The following is an 8,656-nucleotide window of genomic DNA, read 5'->3' on the forward strand; positions in this document are numbered from 1 at the left end:
TCACGGCTGAAAGATGGCGCTCAACCCAAGGTAGCCAGGAAGCAGAGAGGGAAAGGAGGATTTGGGGACGGGATATAACCTGCGAAGGCACAAGCCCAGCAATTCTCCTCTTCTTTCAACCAAGCCCCCTCCCAACAGCACTTGCAGCTATGAACTCCTCGGTGGATCAATCTTCTAATGAGAATGGTGTCACCACGTCCCAGTCACCTTCCAGAGCCCTCCCTCTGAGCACGGGAGACTGGAGGAATGTTCTAGATCTAAACCATTAAGTCCATAATTGTGGTGTTCTACTGAACACCTGGCATACCAAGTGCAAAAAGTGGATGCGCCTTTCTCTCCCAAAGGAGGCAAGAGCTTGGGGCAGGAGGGTAGGAATTATGTAATGAGAAGTGACAATCAAATACAGCATCCTGGCTGTGAGGAAAGAAACTGGGAGAATGGGAAGGTTGGAGGAGAGACTTCCGTTGTGAAGGAGACAGTGTAAAAAGGGAGGAAGTGAGTAGACCAAGCAACAGAGACAGATGGCAGAGCACCTGGCCTGGGAGAAAGGCAGGGTGCCTGCAGCGGGGATGAGGGCCAGGGCCAGACCACATCAGGCTCCCCCAGGCCATGCTGGGGAAGTTTAATCTTACATTAAGAGCAACCAAAATCTGTGGGAGTGGATATGAAAATGACTGGCCAAGAAAAAATTTCACAATGTTTGAATTTTGTGATGCTTCTTCTAAGTTTTTGTTTGTTTGTTTTCTTCAAATTTAAGTTAAACAGGATCCTTAGGTTCATGAGCGTGATGATTGGGCGTTCACGCCATCTGTATGAGATGTGCCTCCCTCGAACCTTGTTACAATGTCGGCACATTACCCGTCTGATGTGAAAAAAGAAAAATAAATAAATAAATAAATAAATAAATAAATTTAAATTAAACAAAAAGAGCAGGTTTCAAAAAATATAGCCAAGGGCTGGGGATTTAGCTCAGTGGCACAGTGCCTGCCTGGCAAGCGCAAGGTCATGAGTTTGATTCCTGGTACTAAAAAACAAACAAACAAAAAAATATATATATAGCCAGTGTAAATGCATGAACGAATCAAAAGGAACTGGCATCAAATTTTAGAGCGCAAGGCCCCCAAAACTGAGAGGCTATTTCTACAACCACAAGGGAAACATTGCTCACAAGTGACTCTGTTTCAAGGCATTTGAGTAAAATTTTGGCATCAAAATAAAAGTAGATATATTCTTGGCCTTTGCTTAAGTATAGAACAGTAACAAAGACAGTTTTCCTCGTTCCCTCTTCACCTATGACAACGAATTGCTGATGTTTTAGAAAGCATTTAGCTATGCTACCTGGGGGTTCTCCATGGTCATTTCAGCTCTCTATTCCGTTGCTCAGAAGTTTCTAGTTGCCAAAATAACAGAAGTTGGAGGGTGAGTCCTCGACGTTCTTTTGAACTCCAAGGTAGATGGTCTAAGGAGAATTACAAGAACTTTGTAGGTCTTCAACTCAGTGGAGAGCTGTCAGCCTCCTTGCTGTGCAAGCCCAGTGAAGAACTCCCACAGGTCGGGAGTGCGGCTGCGGGTCGGGCGTGGGGTGGCTGCCACTGGACGCAGAGCTGCTCTCCCCTGTGGGGCAAGCAAAACTCACTCAGTGGAGCAAATCGTTACTGTGACAGAAACAAAAGACATTAGTGTGCTACAGAGACAGGCCGGCAGTAAGGCGGCTGACCAGGCGCAGGAGGGAAGAAGGGTGCGGTTCTGAGCAGCAAAGTCTGTGGCGCGTCTTGGATCTGACATGGCTGAGTGCAGACACCAGCCAGTGGCCTCGGCTGTCAGACCGTTTCTCACTCCTCTTTTCTCAAGCTTTACTTTTAAAAGAAAAAATTTATTTTTATGGAAATGTACATAAATAAGACAAAGGATTCCCCTGTACCCTTTACCCAATCTTCTCAAATATTAATATTCTCTACACACACACACACACACACACACACACACACACACAAGAGACAAGTGGGAGGACAGGGGGAGGCGGCGTTGAGCTCAGTTTAACTTCACCTACCGGAAGCAGGGTTTTGACAGAATGAAAGCCAGGAGACCCAGCCTGGACTGAGGAACAGACCCCCATGCTCTTTTCTTGAGACTACAGTTAAGGTAAGTTTTCAGGGTTAAGAGAAAATTCTCAAGCCAGGCGTGGTGGCACGCACCTGTAATCCCAGCACTCGGGAGGCTGAGCAGGAGGATCGTTGCGAGTTCGACATCAGCCTGGGCTACAAAGTGAGCTCAAGGCCGGTCTGAACTCCATACAGAGACCCCTCTCAAAAAGACCAAAGACAAAAAAACAAAAACAAGAAAATTCTCCCCTAACTCTGGGAAAGAGAAGTAGAAGCATTTGTGAGGAAGATCAGCTCTCTGCTGAGTCCTTGTTTGCTGAAAAACAAAAGAGAAAGCATTCTACACTGCCTCTTCCCTGTCCCTCGAGCTCGGCTTCCTTCCCAAGCGGATTTGTCCCTGAAATAGGATGCAAGGAGGTAAAACCTGACTGAGATGCTTAAAGTTTAAACTGCTTAGAAATGTTATGAGTGCTAAATAAAGCCCGACTCTCTGTTGTTTGTGAGACTCAGCCTGGGAAACCGAGTTCCTCTAGTTTGTCAGGCTCAACCTGGGACAAGGACTATATAGATGGATACCTAGAAACAAGAAGTTGGAGGTGCCGGGGACCGAACCCGGGACCTCATGCATGCAAAGCATGCGCTCTACCACTGAGCTACACCCCCAGCCCTGAGGCAGTGCTACTGTACAAAAGGGCTGTTCTTTCTAGACATTTGACTGAAACACGTTTTGAACAGCTTGCTATGCAAGAACTGTGACAAATTTACATAAAGGTCTCGAATGTCAGAAAGGTTTATGTAAATTAATGTCCCTGAAGGTTTTGAGTTCATGTGAAACAGCACGCTCAGTTTAGAACTGTGGCTGCAAAATTGCTTTTACCCTAGCAGGACTATAAATACAAGCATTCCCATCAAGAGCCATCTGGAAAGACCGGCCTCAGCACGAAGAGAATGGATGAATCTGGCAAACTGCTGGGAGATTTCCTAACGTGTTGTAATAACAGGAAGTCTAACTGGGAGCAGGAGCCCTGGGGTGAGGGGCTACGGCAGCCGGCAGAAGGCAGCCGGCTCGGGTTCCCAGTTTGGGTGCTGACAGTCATGTGCCTGACCCTCCTCCTGCTCTAAGAAGAAAACAACTCAGTAGTGAACAAACCTGCCACCTGTGGAATAAATGTGTATGAGAGAGGCTAAAGGTTAACACACAAATCTGGACCACGGCAATTTAGAACAAACTTCTGGCGTAAGTGTCTTAGTCAGTTTCCCGCTGCTGGGATGAAATACCTGACATCCACAGCCTAAAGGGGGACAGGTTTATTCCGGCAGAGCCATCACCACAGTACCACAGCCATTCCCAGCAGCTCTGTCTACCTGGGACATCACATCAGCTAGGAAGAACACCTGACAGGCCATCAAAAACAAAGAATGAGACCAAACAGGACGAAACCCAGCTTACAGATGGACATCAAAGATCAGAAGCAGAGATGGTCGGGACGCTGAATTATCAGATGCTTTAAAGTAGCTACAGTGACTACACTAAGGGCTTAGGCTGAGATACACAGCACGGAAGAATGAGGGGCAGTGTACGCAGAGCATGAAAAGGTGTGGAGCAGCAGGAACACTCACTCGCTGCAGGAGGAACACGAGCTAGTACAGTCACTGTGGGACAGAATACAACCGTTTCTTTCAAACATCCTTTTACCATAATAAACTCTGGCAACTGAGCTCCTTAGTATTTACCCAAAGGAGTTAAAAACTTATTTTCACCTAACAACCTGCATACCGATGTTTATTACCAGCTTTGTCACTAATCCCTAAAACTTGGAAGGAATCCAGATGTCCTTCAGTGGGCAAATAAGTAAACTGTTGCACACCCATGGAATGTCATGCAGTGCTAAAAAGAAAGGCTATCTCAGGCCATGTAAAAACTTCTACATATTGCTAGATGAAAGAAACCTATTTGGAAGGCTGTATACTATAATACTAACTGTATGACCTTCTGTAGAAGGCAAAACTATGGAGATCGTAAGAAGGTAAGTGTTGGTTGGGGAGAGGAAGGGACTGATGAACTGGTAGGGCACAGAAGGTTTGAGGTCAGTAAAAGTACTCTACCATATTATCATGGTAATCATGGGTTATTATTCATTTGTCCAAACCCATCAACTGCACAATGCTAAGGGTGGGCTCCAGTGTAAACTGTGGCCATAGAATGCTAACCGTGTGCTGCTGATGTAGCTGGGATCCCTGCTCAAAAGGGTCTCCTGGGGAATGTGTTACCTGGGATTTATTTCACAGTGCTCATCCATGTAGGCACTCAGTGGATGCTACAACCATGACCCAAGGGGGGCTGGCTACTGCACAAGCTGGCAGCAGACTCTGGCACTGTCCATGTTATGTTGGTTTTTCATGCAGGCAGAATACAAGAGTTGTAGGGCTTCTACCTAGATATCAAAGGAAGGCCTGGGAGGCCAGGCAAGACACCCAGAGAGGGCAGTGTGTGAAGCTGTGAGGGTAAAGCTGAATGTGCAGTGGAGACCCTAGGAAGCTGGAGATGCTAGGAATGTGAACGGCTGCCCAGGAAAGCCAAAGCTCAAGAGTGGAACAAGATCAAGGGAGAGGCCGTATGGGGTATGACAGCAAGGCCGGGGAGTAGGGGCTCCTTAATCCTCTGGAGCTCGCATCTCACCACCATGAACCCTAGATGACAGATACGGAGCTGCAGCACTTAATGTCTACTGTGCAGAGTTTGTCTTGCTGTGGCCTAAGGTTTTTCTATCCTCCTACTCTTCCCTTTTGCAATGTTTACTCTATGCCACTGCACCTCGGGATTATGTAACTTCCTTCTTATTTTTACAGGGGTTCATGGATATGGGTTTGTCTTGTGTCTCTGAGGAGACGTTGACTTGGACATTTTAGCAATGCTGGGACGACTGATACTTTGGCAACAGATCATTGCATTTTTGGTTATACACAGGATAGCTGCACCCTATTAGATTGAATTATGAACTTGCTTTTGTCTTTCTTTGGAGACCAGGCGTTTGTTCAAGAAGATGTGCTGGGTGTCAGGTTGGCAGGTGGTGAGATGTGATCACTAACCTTAACTGTGTCAACTTGACTGGCGTAAGAAACGGCGAGGGGTTGATAAGCACATTTGTGGGTGTGCCTGGGTGGTCATGAGCACGGTGTCTGGCTCCTTGCTCCTTCCTTTCTGGTGCTGTTCCTCGGCTGTGCTTCCTGGCCACCAAGAACAAAGCATGTTTGCTCCGCCTTCTGCCATGAAGTTTCTACCTTGGCACCAAACCATGAGACTGATGCCTAGAAACCATTAGCCAAAGTAACTCTCCTTCTTTCAGGTAAAAAGAAAGCAACCTATCGCCAGCCAGAGGAGAATGGTTTTACTGTACTGCAGGTGGTGAAAGGTAGCATAGCTTCACCAGCAAGGAGGCTGCACATGACTTCTGAGGTTGTATCCACTCTCCTGATCACCTCACTCCATACCCGCCTCCCCAAAGTCCAGAGCTGGACACCTAAAGTTAGTTCCCATCAGTATTTCCCTACCCAGAGCTCAAGGGCTTCTTGACAGATGGGATGTAAAACCTCTAACTTTGTTTTCAAACAGGGACTTGAACTCTGGACCCTGAAATCAAAAGCTGGATGCTCTGCTAACAAAAGCACCCAAGCTGGGTTACAGACATTTCCTTAGAGTGTGGGTAAAGGTGAAACGTTCAGCCATTGTTAATTGTCCTCGTCCCAACGAATCGCATTCAAGCCGGCCACTCCTATGCATACCGCAGACTCAAGCCTAAAGCCGCCGGAGGATCCGCGTCTACACTCACCAGCCCGGCCTCAGCCCCGGATTCTGTGCGGTCCTCGCTGAGGCCGGGACACAGCTGTGACTGCTCCTCAAACCAAACCCGGCTGCGGCTCCCTGAGGACAGGATGGCCCCAACCCGCTAACAGCACAGAACTCGGGGGCAACGGAGTGGGACCTTCCCGTGGGACAAAAGTCCCCGACAGTTCTTCCTTGAGACACGCAGAACCCCAACACGTACCCCGACCTGGAAGCTGCAGAGCAGGACCCGGAGGGCGGCGACCTGGCACACGCTCCCAGGCGGGGCGGCCCACCGCGTTTACCTGGGGCTCCCGCCTCGCGGGCTCGTCCGGGCCCTCCGGAGCCTGAAGTCCCTCGGGCAGCGAGCTCTGGAGGGGTCGGGAAGCAGCCGCTGCCCATGAGGGCGCCCGTGGTGGGGACTGCGGCCTTCCCCCTGGGGCCCCGGCCCTCTGCAGGCCACGCTCGCCCGGCACCGAGCTGCCCGGTTGCCGCCTCTGGAATGCAGCCTCTGTCGGCCAGGGCGCGAGGGTCTTTCATTTCCTTTGACACTTTTTCTTTTCTGTTCCTCGTGCACCGTGAAATGAACGAAAGCCTACTCATGAAAACTGTGGCAACACTGCAGACACAGACTTAGGCCAACGGAGTGTAGAAATAAACCTTCGTGAGTGGTCAAATAACTTCCAGCAAGGGTGCACGGGCTAGGCGGTGTGGAGTTCTTCAGAAAAAACAGATGCCCACGTACAGAATAACGAAGCTGGGCCAAAACAAAGGACAGGTTTCACAATGCTGAGTTTGGCAAGGTTTTCTTTGGTACAGGCAAAGATAAGAAAGAGGAGAAGGAGGAAGCCAGGTGTGACACAGACCCGTAATCCTAGTGCTGGAGAGGCTGAGGCAGGAGCATCTAGAACTTGAGGTCAGCGGAAGCTACATAGTGAAACCCAGGCTCCAAAACAAGAAAAAAAAGTTGACATTGGACCACGTGAAAATTTTCTAAGTTTGTGCACAAAAGACACAGAATATTCGGAAATCATGTGAGGAACTGTCAACAACCAGAAAAGTGCGAATCAAAACAGGCAACCCGGACAGAAACTGCTCTAGAGGTGACGTACAAACGGCCAATAGGCATGCAGCGTTACTCGGCACCCGTAGTTATAAAGCAGATGTGAATCACTCCCATAGTGAGCTACTGTCTCACATGCACTAGGACAGCCCCCGCTTTTTAAATCCAGCAAACAAGTGTTGATGAGAACGTAGAGAAACTGGAGACCTTGTACACCGCTGGTGAGAATGTAAAATGGCACAGCTACGGTGAAGAAAGTATGAAACGGTTTCCAAAATTAAATCCACCATGTGACCCAGCACTTGGCTTCTGAGTATATACTAGAATAACTGGAAGCAGGGTCCTGACACATCTGTACACCCTTGCTTCCGGCAGCGTGACCCACAGTGGCTGAACTGTGACGGTGACACAAGTGTCCTTCAATAGATGAATGGATAAGCAAAATGGTGTATACATAAAATGAAAAACCCAGCCTTTAAAAGGAAAGCCATCCTGCAGTGTGGCCATTCTGATAAAGTTTGAGGACACTGTAATACACGAGAAATAAGGCAGAAACAGAAAGACAGTATGATTTCACTTGTGTGAGGCTCTAGGGTTGTCAGGTTACAGACTCAGAGAACAGCGGGGCTCTTTCCAGCAGCTGGGTGAAGGGGAGAAGGGAATTATGGTTTAATAGATACGGAGTGTCAGTTTTGCAAGATGGAAAGGGTTTTGGAGCTGAGGCGTGGAGAAGGTTGCAGGACAACGTGAATGAATCTAATGCCGCCAGACTTCAAAATGGGTAGGACAACTTAAGGAAAACGTAATGTACCACAGCAAACACCACTGAGGGGGAAAGGACAGGCCGGAAGTGTTTGAGGGAGAGGCCAGCAGTGTTGGATTCCTCTGCCTGTGTCAGTGTTTGCCGAGTGGTTTAGACAGGGAAACCGGGGCCTGGGGTTGGCCACAGTGCCCTGCGAGCCAGGAGCTCATTTTCCACCAAAGCAACAGCCTCCGCAGGGAACCTTGGAACTGAGCGGGAGCCATCTGCTCACAGCCCTCTCAGCACACGGGTCAGACCGTTCCGCACCGGGTGTCACCGCGCAGTCTTCCAGCCGAGTGACCCTGAGAGAGATCCTGCCCTGAGCCCACCCCCTCCTGAGCTGGAAGTACCACCGCACCAGGACTGGCGACCGAAATGATGTCCCATGCCAGGCTTGGATGGGGAGAGGAGGAAAAGGACCGTGATGCTTTGTCCTCCTCAGGCAGGACACTGACATAAGGGGACCCTGGAGAAGGCCTGGAAAGCCCTCTTGGTTCAGGGCTTGAGTCCTCTCACCCTGAGAGCGCCAACTCCTGAAAACACACATGCACCGCGTCAACGGAGAGCAATGCAGGGAATCTTACCACTCCAGAGTCAACGGAAGTAAAAGAGCAGAGCTGGAGGGCCTGTGGAGGTGCTGGGGATTGAACCCAGGGCCTCGTGCATGCTAAGCACGCGCTCTACCACTGAGCTACACCCCCTGCTGGCACGCCTGTGCCTCACACACCGTGACCTTTGAATTGCAGACCGCACCAAGGGCTGCGGGCGCTCCCGAGCTCTCTGTATCCGACGCCCCCGCGTGCCCCCCTCCGAGCCGGGGCCCCGCACCGCCGCGCGACGCCGGAGGGCCGCGGCCGGGATGGGGC

At 49.7% G+C, this 8,656-nt stretch overlaps 2 non-coding genes across 2 annotated transcripts; both read right to left on the reverse strand.

Annotated features, from left to right (window-relative positions):
- Positions 1–2,693: 2,693 nt before the first annotated feature.
- Positions 2,694–2,765, reverse strand: Trnaa-ugc. The gene has a single exon. It is a non-coding gene; the product is annotated as a tRNA-Ala (tRNA).
- Positions 2,766–8,419: 5,654 nt separating this feature from the next.
- Positions 8,420–8,491, reverse strand: Trnaa-agc. The gene has a single exon. It is a non-coding gene; the product is annotated as a tRNA-Ala (tRNA).
- Positions 8,492–8,656: the final 165 nt, after the last annotated feature.

This window comes from Chinchilla lanigera, unplaced genomic scaffold (genome assembly GCF_000276665.1).
Source record: "Chinchilla lanigera isolate Chin_1 unplaced genomic scaffold, ChiLan1.0 scaffold00064, whole genome shotgun sequence".
In the NCBI taxonomy this organism is placed as follows: Eukaryota; Metazoa; Chordata; class Mammalia; order Rodentia; family Chinchillidae; genus Chinchilla; species Chinchilla lanigera.